Source organism: Erigeron canadensis, chromosome 7 (genome assembly GCF_010389155.1).
Source record: "Erigeron canadensis isolate Cc75 chromosome 7, C_canadensis_v1, whole genome shotgun sequence".
Classification (NCBI taxonomy): domain Eukaryota; kingdom Viridiplantae; phylum Streptophyta; class Magnoliopsida; order Asterales; family Asteraceae; genus Erigeron; species Erigeron canadensis.
In genome coordinates, this window is record NC_057767.1 from 33646401 (window position 1) to 33658529 (window position 12129).

The 12129-nt window shown below is 32.3% G+C and overlaps 1 pseudogene; it reads left to right on the plus strand.

Moving 5' to 3' along the window:
• The first annotated feature begins 4349 nt into the window (after positions 1–4349).
• LOC122609368 lies at positions 4350–9612 on the plus strand (annotated as a pseudogene).
• The last annotated feature ends 2517 nt before the right edge of the window (positions 9613–12129 follow it).

Consider the following 12129-nt stretch of genomic DNA (forward strand, 5'->3'; position numbering starts at 1 on the left):
GTCCCTAGCTGAGAGCACATTACATGTTGTAAATTTATTTGGTAAAGAACCATGAAAGGTATACAGTATGGAAAGTGGAAAAGTGTTTGTATTATAAAGTGGAGACTAAGTTGTAAGCACAATAAATTGTACTATTAAAATCCATATTTATCATAACAAATTGACTTGTAAGTTGTTTGGTTCTTTTTACTTTTCTATCCTTCCCTTTTAGGGATTCATCTCATCAAGTCACAAACACATCCTCGATTGCAAAACTTAATTTGGATATATCATATGACAGAGTCAAGATTTTGCTTTATGATGAGTCAAAATGTCAAATAATTTGTCAAAAACCAATATGCACCAAAATAGTCATTTAATCATGCAAGTCTATTTGATAACTAGGTTAAAAATCACTAGAGTGGGCTGAATTTACAAATAAGAAAAATAAAAATAAAATTAACATTATACTAAGATTACACTAGTGGTCATTTTTTCAAAGTGATGAAACACGACCAACCTTAAACTCTATATAATTTTGCCCCTGAATTTAGCTAGTTAAAGAACAAGAGTTGTCAAAAGGTGTGCGCATGTTTTTTTATTTTTAGTTTTTCTTGTTTATATATTTTGGTGGTATAATGGCTTATTATGTGTAGGGTTCATTGTAATATAGGGTTCATTACGGTTTTTCTTATAAACATAAACTTGAGTTGTCATCTATATCATTTACTAAAACTTTTTAAACAAACCCACACACTCCCGGTCTAAAATCAGTGCAAGCGAGCAATCAAAATGTGTCACATAACCTACTTTTACCCACTCTTTTGCTACCGTTAGTCCGTCACCGTTATCATTAGCAACCACGGACGCAATTATTATTCACAAGATGCTACCAATAATGAAAAAAATATATAGGGAAAATTGATACATTTGCTTAAAGTTTACAATATGTCTAAACATATGCCTAAAATAAATCAAGACACAAGTATACATAGAAAATGAAGATAATAAAAAACTACAAAAATTAAGATAATAAAAAAATTATTCGTGGAATTCATGTGGAAAAAGATACATAAGTTAGACATGTTGTACTCATGAATTTTAAGCATATATAACATTTTTTGAAAAAAAAAAAAACCATTTTTCATCACCACATAACTCAAATTATCTATGTCTATACTCTTATAAATAAAAACAAATACAGTAACACTTTTTCTGTTTAACAAATTTAGATACAATACAACAAAATCGTTAAATCAGCCCGATATAGAAACATTGGGCCAAATCATTAAATTAGCACATTGAGCCCAAACACACCTAAACAAACCCTCGCAGCTCACGAGTCACACCTCCAGCCTCCTTATAAACTTTATAAACCCATCCCGCATCTCCATTGAGGCGGAGATGATCTTCTGGCCACCCGCATCTCTCCAGCCTTCTTTAGTGTGTGCTTATGTTTTTTCTATCTATAGATACATTTAACAACTCAGATGTATATGTGTGTATATATATATACACACATATCGAACTAAATTTTCAATTTTAGTTTGTTGATTTCATTGTCTTTAAATATAAGTTTTCTTTTGTATTTATCTTTTTTGGTTTATGCGGTCAATTAGTCCATCTTGGCAAAGCAGTTGAGGCCTCGGCTAATGAATTGTTTTGAATGCTAATGGACTTATAATAATTAAAACACTTCAGTCTTTTACTGTTCTGGTCTTCCTAATCTCCGTGGAAGAACCAAGTCATTCGGGCTGAAACATTTTTTGTTTATTTTTATATACTGATTAATATATATAATTTTTTATATAATAAGGTGCTGAATAGTACAAATTTATGAATCAGACCCTAATTAGTCCATCTTGGCAAAGCAGTTGAGCCATCTGGCGATGAACGGCTTTGAATGCTAATGGACTTATATCAACTGCAGTCTTTAACTGTTATGGCATTCCAGTTACATGGATTTCCAATTCATTCGGACTGAAACAGTTGACAAGCTATCTAATTATATTAGTTATTTTTACCAGTAAATGTTTTCCATATGTTTACGCTATCTAATTATATTAGTCATTCCAAAAAACTTATTGTCAATCTGGTTCCTGTTTAATTATTGTTACATATTAATGTCAAACTGGCTGATGATTAATCATTTATACATATTATAGTCATGTTTGAAACTAATGGATTATTTGTTTAACAGGGAATAAATAGAGGTTGACCAAAAAACATGTTAGCTAAAGTCAATAACTTTTTTTTAACAGGGAATAAATAGACGTTGACTAAAAATCTTGTTAACTCTAATAAAGTCAATAACAATTGGGTAAGACTCCCTTTAGAAGTTAGATTAATTGTATTAGATTCAAAAATTAAGATTTAAAAATATGAGGGCGTGTTTAATTAACATAATGTTTTTTGGAAGGAATGAAATCTTTCGAATGAATTGAAATCTGAAAGGATGCAATTTGGCGGAATGTTTTTGATTTTTTGAAAATTCAAGTGACGGCAGGAATGAAATTCCTTCCACCAAAGGAATGGAGATTTTATCAAATGATGGAATGTTTACATTCACCAAAATGAGATTACTCTTTCTTTGAACAACCAAACACACTAAGGAATGAAGTTCAATTCCAATTCCATCAAATTCTATGAAACAAACGCGAACCACCCAGTAGGCGAAGCCGGGAGCGGAAGGAGGGACTTGAACCCTCAACTAGACGAATACCCGTGCAATGGGGCAGTGTAGGCGGCGGCATGTTGGTAGTGGCAGTGGCGACTTATAGTGGTAACAACGGCGAGTAAGATAGATAATTGATGTAAAATAATTTATGTAATTTAAGGAGTTAATCAATGTAGTTTAGTAGTTAAAAGATGTAGTTTATAAATGTTTTAAAAGATTAGGAGATTTTTTAAAAATAGAATACATATTATAATAGAGTATAAAATGGTAAATTTTTGGCATCTTGTCAATTTGTCCTTTAATGGGTAAGGATTTTTTAAATTGGTTAAGTTGGTAAAATCTTCATTTTGGCCTTTGAGGGATCTCCACCCAACTTATATTAGCATCAACTCTAAAAGACTTGCTAATTTAGTAAATAACATTCAATAACATTCAATATCTATAAGGTAGACCGTTCAAATGCAACTATGTGATCAGGGCATATTTTATAATCTGCATTACACACATATGGTTGACTTTGGAAGTAGTGTATATATTCTATAATCCTTTACTTTATACCTCAAGTTTTTATAATTCACTGAGGCCTTACCTAACCATAACCTCTTTCTCACTAACACGTTAGCACTACATTATCTATTTTCTCATTTTATATTCCAGAAAATACTACTATCAACCATACCTCTTTCTCACCCTTTTTTCTCAAAAAAAAAAAAAAAACAATCTTATACTCACATTAGCCCCTCTCTCTCTACTTTCTATTGTTTTCTCTTGAGAAAAAGTTGAAACCTTTTTCTCAGAAAAAGGCCCAGAAAAAATGAGAAAACTAGCATTGGGGAGGGCCTAATCCTCATTATTCTTGCTTCTTTTTTTTAAGCAATATCCAAGAAAACTTGTTTGGGTTTTAAAAAAAATCAAACATCTTTGTTCGAAAAAGATTGAGTTTGGAAAATTTCGAACAATTTAGTTTAAAATAAATGAATATAATTGAACAAATTTTGGACAATCTTGTTCGAAGAAATGTAAATAATGAAAGAAAATGGGAAATTCCAACAAAATGCGGACCTTAGCAAAAACGGAGAATGCACTCCAAATTTGAGCAACCAACTAACCAATAACTCGGATCAAACTTGAGTCTTAGCAAAGTTCCAAACAAGATCACCAATTTATCGAACAAAGTGATATTAACTAAATAATGAAAACTAATGTCGAGTTGAGATGATATTTTGGTTAGTTATAAGATCTTAACTTGATGCTCTTGCAATCTTAATTCAATAAATAGTAGAAAAAAGCCACGTAGTTAATAAATTCCAAGTTTGAATTGTTCATGCACAAGATACCAGATAGAGTCTCTCTACCTCTTACTTTTAAATTACACGTATTCTTGGGATAAAATCGGGACACTAAAAAACCTCTTTATCAATTCCAAAGGTCAAAGTCCTTATCAATATATGAGCCACCAACGCCATTGACATCCGAGTATTTTCCTCCGAGAATATAATGACATCTACAAATAATTAAGTCATCTAGTTATATCATACTCCGTATGAGTTTTAAAAACATCCACATTATACAAATCCCATTCTCTTAATTAATGAAGTATCATCATTTTTCTAAACAACTTAATTAACCACCTCCTTCCATTTTCTGGTAGTAGCAGTATCATTAGTTAGTACTGGTTTGTTTTTTAACAAAGATGATGATGAGCTTATCTACTAAAGCTAATTACAATGTGCTTATCATCATCATCATCCTTTCATTAACAGTACTAACAACAACTGCAAGAAATCGGCCGCACATTGCCAAGCCAGGTTGCAGTGATACGTGTGGAAATGATGTGAAAATCCCATTTCCATTTGGCATCGGTTCAAATTGTTCTCTCAACAAATGGTACGATATCAGTTGCAACTTGTCCACACCATATCTATCAGCTGCTGCATTCAACCACCTTGAAGTCATGGCTATTAATTTGTTAAATAAGACAATCACTGTTAATTCGCCAACATTAGTCTCTGATTGCCAAAACAGAACAGTTCTGAAAATAAAAAGTGCCAATCTTGATAGGAGCCCCTTTATGTTTTCCGGGTCACGAAACAAACTAGTGGTTGAGGGATGTGGCAATGCTGTCATCTCTCACAACTGAAAAGCCCTCAGTGGGTGTTCCACCATTTGCGGTCGTAATAATGATAGTAGTACTGAAGTTAGAGAGAAAAGACAATGCTTTGGTATCACTTGCGAAACAACAATTTATCCACATGATCCAACATCATACACAGTGGAGCTGATCAAGGGCTCCTTGATGAAAACAGATGATGATAGAGGAGGAGATTCATTATGTGGGTCGGCTTTTTTGGTGGAAGAAGAGTTGTATGCGAAAGGAAGGTTTTCAAACGGGCTTGTTCCGGTGTCACTTGAATGGGATCTTACAGACCTTGACTTCCAACAAATAACTTGTTGTGATATCAGCGATTTCATGTATTACGGGTTTGAGAAAAGTGTGCCCATGCCTAATGGTACTATTGCGCATATAATGTGGTGTTCCCCGTCGTCGGAACTTGAAGGAAACATTTACTTAAGAGATGGATGCGCTCGTAAGTTTTTTACACATTCTATTGCAATACTAGTACATGTTATTATCTCTACTGTTATATAAAAATTCTGAAACTCCTTTTTTTTTGAAATAGTTAGAAGAACGTTACACTAAAAATGATTCAATTGCTCTAAATGAACCCCCTCTAATAAAAAGAGTTATTAGAAATTACTCAATTTGTTCTTAATAAAATAATCTACATCTTAAACGTTTATCTTAATGAAATAATCTACATCTAAGATAGTTCAACTTATACCACTCGTCACCGCCTCACTCGTCACCGCCTCCATCAACACCCATTGCAACCACCACATTTTGTTATCCCCATGCCTCCACCGTCATATTACGTGAGTATCGTGTTGGTTATATGTTTATAGATAAGGTTCTTTTTACAAGTATGAAAGTAAATAAAAAAATAGAATAAAATCTTATTCACTAGATTATGGTAAAAATGATGCGTAAAAGTTAATATAGCACAGACTATATATATATAACTGAATTATTGATACAGGAAGGCTCACATAATAAATAAGTTTAAAATAAAATAATAGATATATGAAACCAATATTCATTAGAGATGAACCAATCAATATAATTTTATGATTTATTAATATTAAAATGTGAAGCATCTAACATGTCGTTTTAAAAAAAAATGATAGTAATGATTATCTATATCTATATTTATATCTATACTATATTATAAAGTAGATCTCTCATGTTTACATTTTAAGTTTCAACATTTACTTTTTTAAAATGTCCATATATCAATTTTATATTTACCTAACACTCTCTCTCCTCAAATCTCAATCAATCATTTTTTTTCTCTCATCCATAAATCATTTCTTCATTCAATTCATTCAAAATCTTTTATCTCCAAAACCGTACATCGATAAATTATAAAAATTATATGGGTGTTCTTAAAATTTAATGCTCTTTCATTAGAGATGTCATTCGATATACTTTCGACGAATTTTTAAATCCGAGGGCGGAGCCCGTACGGTTAAGGCATTTGGCTATCACACTCTATGACCTATCACCCCCATCATCTCACCGCCGCAACAAGCGGGTACTTGCTCTCGTTATATTATAAAGCAAATAAAGTTTCAACTTTCAATTTTAACAATGTATACATGATAATGATTAATATACCATACATTAATGCCCCACAACTTTTAACGTTCATTTTCATCTCTCTCCTCAAATCTCAACCACTCATTTTTTTTTTCTCTCTCTTCCATTAATCATTTTATTCCTCTAATTCATTCAAAATCTTTTATCTCAAACACTAATCATCAATAAATTATAAAAATTATATGAGTGTTCTTAAAATTTCATGATCTTTCATTAGAGATGTCATTCGATATACTTTCGACGAGTTTTTAAATCCGATGGCGGAGCCTATACGGCTAAGGCATTTGGCTATCACACTCTATGACCTATCACCTCCAATGACTTATCACACTCTATGAACTATCACCCCCACCATCTCACCGTCGTAACGCACGAATACCATCTCTCGTTTCACTTAATAATAAGATTTGTTTTAATGTAAACTTTTTTTTACGTGTTTTTAGTTAAGGAAGAGTGTGCAAGTTGCAGGGCTAAAGGAAAAAGAAATTTCTGTGATTACAGCACTAGCATGACCCTCAGTTGTTATCATTCATATACACCGGGCAAGTCATCCTTGGGTGTCATTCTAGGTACATAATTATTAATGTGCTTAATTTATATGCTTAAAGATAGGCCTAAAAATAACGACAAAACTTAAAAAGGGCAAGGAGGGGTCATGACCCTCTCAAAATGTCTGTATATTCTAGATTTCGAAAAGGTAAAACAAAGTTCCAATTAGTCTAACTGGTCAAGGCTACTTGTACAAGGTGCTCCATGTTTGTTTGATCAAGGTTTGAGACTTCTAGGCTATTTATTATGTGGAATGATTTATTTACAAACAATTATTACCAATCTACAACAATATATGCTTTACGCAGTTGTAAACTGTGCAGTAAAATATGTACATTTGTTATAGATAGCTAATAAGTGTTGTAAATTTATCACTTCCCATTTATTATTATTATTATTATTATTATTATTATTATTATTATTATCTATTTCATTAATATATTTCTTAATACTAAACCATTCTTTTTTCACTAATAGTTAAACCGCCAAATACATAATAATAGCTCATACTTAACATCACTTATAACTATCTAATATCTAATATTATCCTATAAAGCATTTTGTCATTTTTTTAGATCTTAATTAAGTAATTGAACTACCTAAATTACTCTTCTGTTTTATTCACTAATATAAACATCTCTACCTAATATACCTATAATACTCTTAAATCTCAACCATTCATTTTTTTTTCTCTCTCTCCTTAAATCGGAACCACTCATATTTTCTCTCTCATCCATAAACCATTTTATTCCTCTAATTCATTCAAAATCTTTTATCTCAAAAACCGTATATCGATAAATTATAAAAATTGTGTGGGTAATCTTAAAATTTCATGCTCTTTCATCAGAGATGTCATTCGATATACTTTTGACGAATTTTTAAATCTGAGGGCGGATCGCGTACGGCTAAGGCATTTGGCTATCATACTCTATAACTTGACTTCTCACCTCCACCATCTCACTGCCGCAACGCGCGGGCACTATCTCTCGTATAAAAAATATACACTTAACTATATGTTTATTTATATAAATCTAGAACTAAATATATGTTATGGATAACAAATTGACATCTTTCATGGTTCAAAAAAAATTATATATTAACATCAAAGTTTATTTTGACTCCTCCAAAAAAGAATTAAAGTCCGCCACTGCCTAAAAGAGATTAAAACAGGTGACAAGATGGTAGAGATGATGAAAAAAATGGGTGAAAATTGAAAAACATGTATTATATAGTAGACATATGATTTAGTCAATATATATCATTATCTATTTTAGAGGTGTTTCTTCTAGTAAGAACACATAATACTTATGAAAAAAAAGTAATAATAAATTTTTTTGGCACACATATGAACATTTGTAATAAAATTTCTCTGATAACGTTGATGTGTATATATGAACAAATCATATTTCTTTACACGTTATCTTCAAAGTCTATATGAACATCTTGGATTTTAGGCATGCATATAAATTTAGGAAGATCATAATTAGTCTAACTTTTCATTTTACATTGGTTTTGGTTCAGGTGTTACCATTAGCATGGGTGCAGTTTTCTTTGTCATATTTAGCTACGCATTATACAAACTAATCAAAAAATCAAAAGAGAAGAGACAAAGAAAGAGGTTTTTCAAACGTAATGGTGGTTTGCTTCTGAAACAACAAGAAGAAACTCATCAGTTTTTATAGTCGATAGAACTATACTTTTCACGTCACGTGAGTTAGATAAAGCTACAGACAACTTCAATGAAAACAGAATTCTCGGCCGAGGAGGCCAAGGCACAGTTTATAAAGGCATGCTGGTGGATGGAAGAATTGTGGCAGTGAAGAAATCTAAGATAGTTGATGAAAGCCGGTTAGAGCAGTTCATTAATGAGGTCGTCATTCTTTCACAAGTTAATCACAGGAATGTGGTCAAGCTATTGGGATGTTGTTTAGAGACAAATGTTCCTTTGCTAGTTTCGGAATTCATTCCAAACGGTACCTTGCACGAACATCTTCACAACGAGGCTATTGACTTTCCCATTTCTTTAAAGATGAGATTACAAATAGCTACCGAGGTTGTAGGGGCACTTGCTTACTTGCATTCAGCAACTTCCATTCCAATATACCATAGGGACATTAAATCCACTAATATTCTTTTGGATGATAAATACAGGGCCAAAGTTTCAGATTTTGGAACTTCAAGGTTTGTTTCAATAGATCAAACTCATTTGACTACCTTAGTCAAAGGTACGTTTGGTTACCTAGATCCTGAATATTTCCAATCTAGTCAATTTACCGAGAAGAGTGACGTTTATAGCTTTGGAGTTGTTTTGGTTGAACTTTTAACAAGAGAAAGGCCAATCTCGCTATCTAGATCCAGAGAGCACAAAAGTCTGGCTACGTACTTTATGTTGGCTATGGAAGAAGGGCGTGTTATGTCTACCTTTGATGCAACGGTGATTGAAGAGGGTACTAGGGATGAGCTTCTTTCGGCAGCTAACCTTGCTATGTGATGCTTGAACATGAATGGAAAAAATAGACCAACAATGAAAGAAGTAGCTGTAGAGATGGAAACCATACGCACATCACATATTCCATCTACAATTCGAACCAATATCATACCCATGATAAGTGAGGAGGAACTGTCACCTGAACTAAATGGTGAATCAACATGAACATTCTTGAGTTTTGATTATAGCATTAGTCAATGATGTATTTGTAGTACAGTCAGTTCAAGTTACTATATCAAAGTTTCAATTATTCATCTCAGTCTTTGTTCAAGTTATCTTTTGTATATTGTATGCTTTTTTGTTTGGTTTCTCTTATTAGTCCATCTTGGCAAAGTGGCAGAGGCCTTGAATTATGATTTGTTTGGAATGCTAATTAATGGACTTATGATAATTATAAAAAACTACTGCGTTTAGAATTCTGAATGTCGTGGAATCACCAAGTCATTCGGGCTGAAACAATATGAGTATTTTTCTACAGTCTACACTCTTAACTTGTCTAACAGTTTATGTTGATTATTAAGCATGCATCTTTTGATGTGAATTAAATCTATGCTAATTATCTTAAATTATCTTCTATATCATTTAGTAGTTATATATAGTTTGTACTCTTTGTAAATGAGCCTCTAAGCAAGAAACCACCAAGTACACAAGAAAATTCGGCCTGTTATCACAACAGATGCTTGATCGAGTCAATATGACTTGACTTTTTCATTGTGGGTAAGTTTGTGGATCGCCGTTGGCTGTATGGTAAACTTTGGAGTAAGTTAAACAAATTGTCCTCATTCTCTTTCACTTTTTCTTGAATCATCCTTGAAGCGTATGTTTGCACTGGCCGATTATCTTAATTGACTCTGAAGCTTGATCTACCCAAAATGCCAAAACCATCTTTTTCGTTTCATGGTGCCAGCAACGCTTAGTAAGGTATAAATTTGTTACTTTTTATACATTTATATGTTTGGATTTCTCTTGTTAGTCCATTTTGGCAGAGAAGTAGAGGCATTTGGCATATGAATTGTTTTGAATGCTAATGGACTTATACTAAGTTTTTTTCTTCCTGTTCTGGGCTTGTAAATAACATGGAAGTACCAAGTCTTTCGGGCTGAAACACTCTTCTCACACTTTGTAGCAGATACTAACGTTATGTCGTTATATTTCCGATTAAGATTCTTATTTATTCATAAGGTACTAGTGCACAGAACAGTTTTATCAAGTAGACCATAAGTCCAAAGCAGTTGAGTCATCGTGTGTGTGTGCTCGCGCTTGGTGTGTGTTTTTGAGTTAACATTTTGTTTTCCAGCCGCAGTGATTTTTATAATCTGGGTTTGTGTTTGAGTTTGGAAGAAGAAGAATAAGATGGGATCATAGTGAAATGACGAATCGCCCCTCACTTAACGGACCTAATAGACGGCTGTTAGTCACGGAGTGAAAAGTGAAAAAATTGATCAACTTCTTGGTTTTTTCTATAATTAATTCACTTAAGAAAAATAACTAAAAATCTTGTCAATGTGAAGGACAAAAATATAACTTTTTCTTTTATTTAATTATGTCTGGCTGTAAAAAAGACAGTAATAAATAAAAAGAATTCGAAGATAACGATAGAAGTGGGTTGAGACCAATCGTTTTGTTTTTCTAATAATATATTTCTTGAAAAGGCAAATGGTTGTAGTGCTTTATTATGTTTTAATATTTTTCTTCATGGCTGTAAATAAAGTTTGTTTCTATTCATATATTTTATATTTGTCTTTGTTTAATTGTGTTATATTTAAATGTTAGAATGTGTTCATTCTTACCAATATGATGTGGATTTTGAGTAAAATATAACTTTAATGTAGTTGTCAATTACTAATTAATGATCTTATGGTATAATATGTAACATATGTCTTTGGTTATTTTGCGTTGTTATAAGTAGCCAAAGAATAACAACTTTGTTTCTTGGATGTATATATTATGATCTTTATGACTATCGATTGGTTTATAATGACTTTGGAGATTGTAATTTCTTTGTTGAACGTGTAATCTCTAAAATCTCCTCTTCTTAACTTTGTCAAATTTTCTCTTTTTTCCTTTTAAAAGATGTTTAATCTCCATGTTGGCTCATAGAAGACGCAGATATTGTCATTCTATATAGACCGAAATCATTATGTAGATTCGATTGTTCTACACCGGATCTGTAAGTCGACCGTACGTCATTATGAAATTCAATCACAACCAGTGTGTTGACACCAGTTTTTTTGTGATGAATGCAATTTCAAATGTGAAGAAATTAGGATAAAACAATTAATTAGCGCGCACCATGAGAAAAAAAACAAATATTATGCTCGATCCCTTCTAGAACTTCTATATTGTATGAAACCAACGAAACAAAGGAATTGAAACAATATTCAATAGTGAGGTTGACCACCACCGTCCAACACACATACACAATTAGGAATTCCTATTACTATAATAATCCAATCGTAGAAAAAAGCAACGTGATTTTTTCAGTGTGGACAACTTTCGTTTCTCCTTGGCAATATCCGATTACTTTCCTCGATCCGACCATAGTGACATCTCTATAAATATATACAACTAGCTAGTTATGTCTTTTTCAGATATCCACATCATAATACTAATTCCATTCTCTTAATAACATCCCTAATCATATTTCTAGTAAAACAAAACCACTTCCTAGCTAGCTCCTTCCAATTTTGCTGGTACAGTAATTTTTTGTTAACAAAA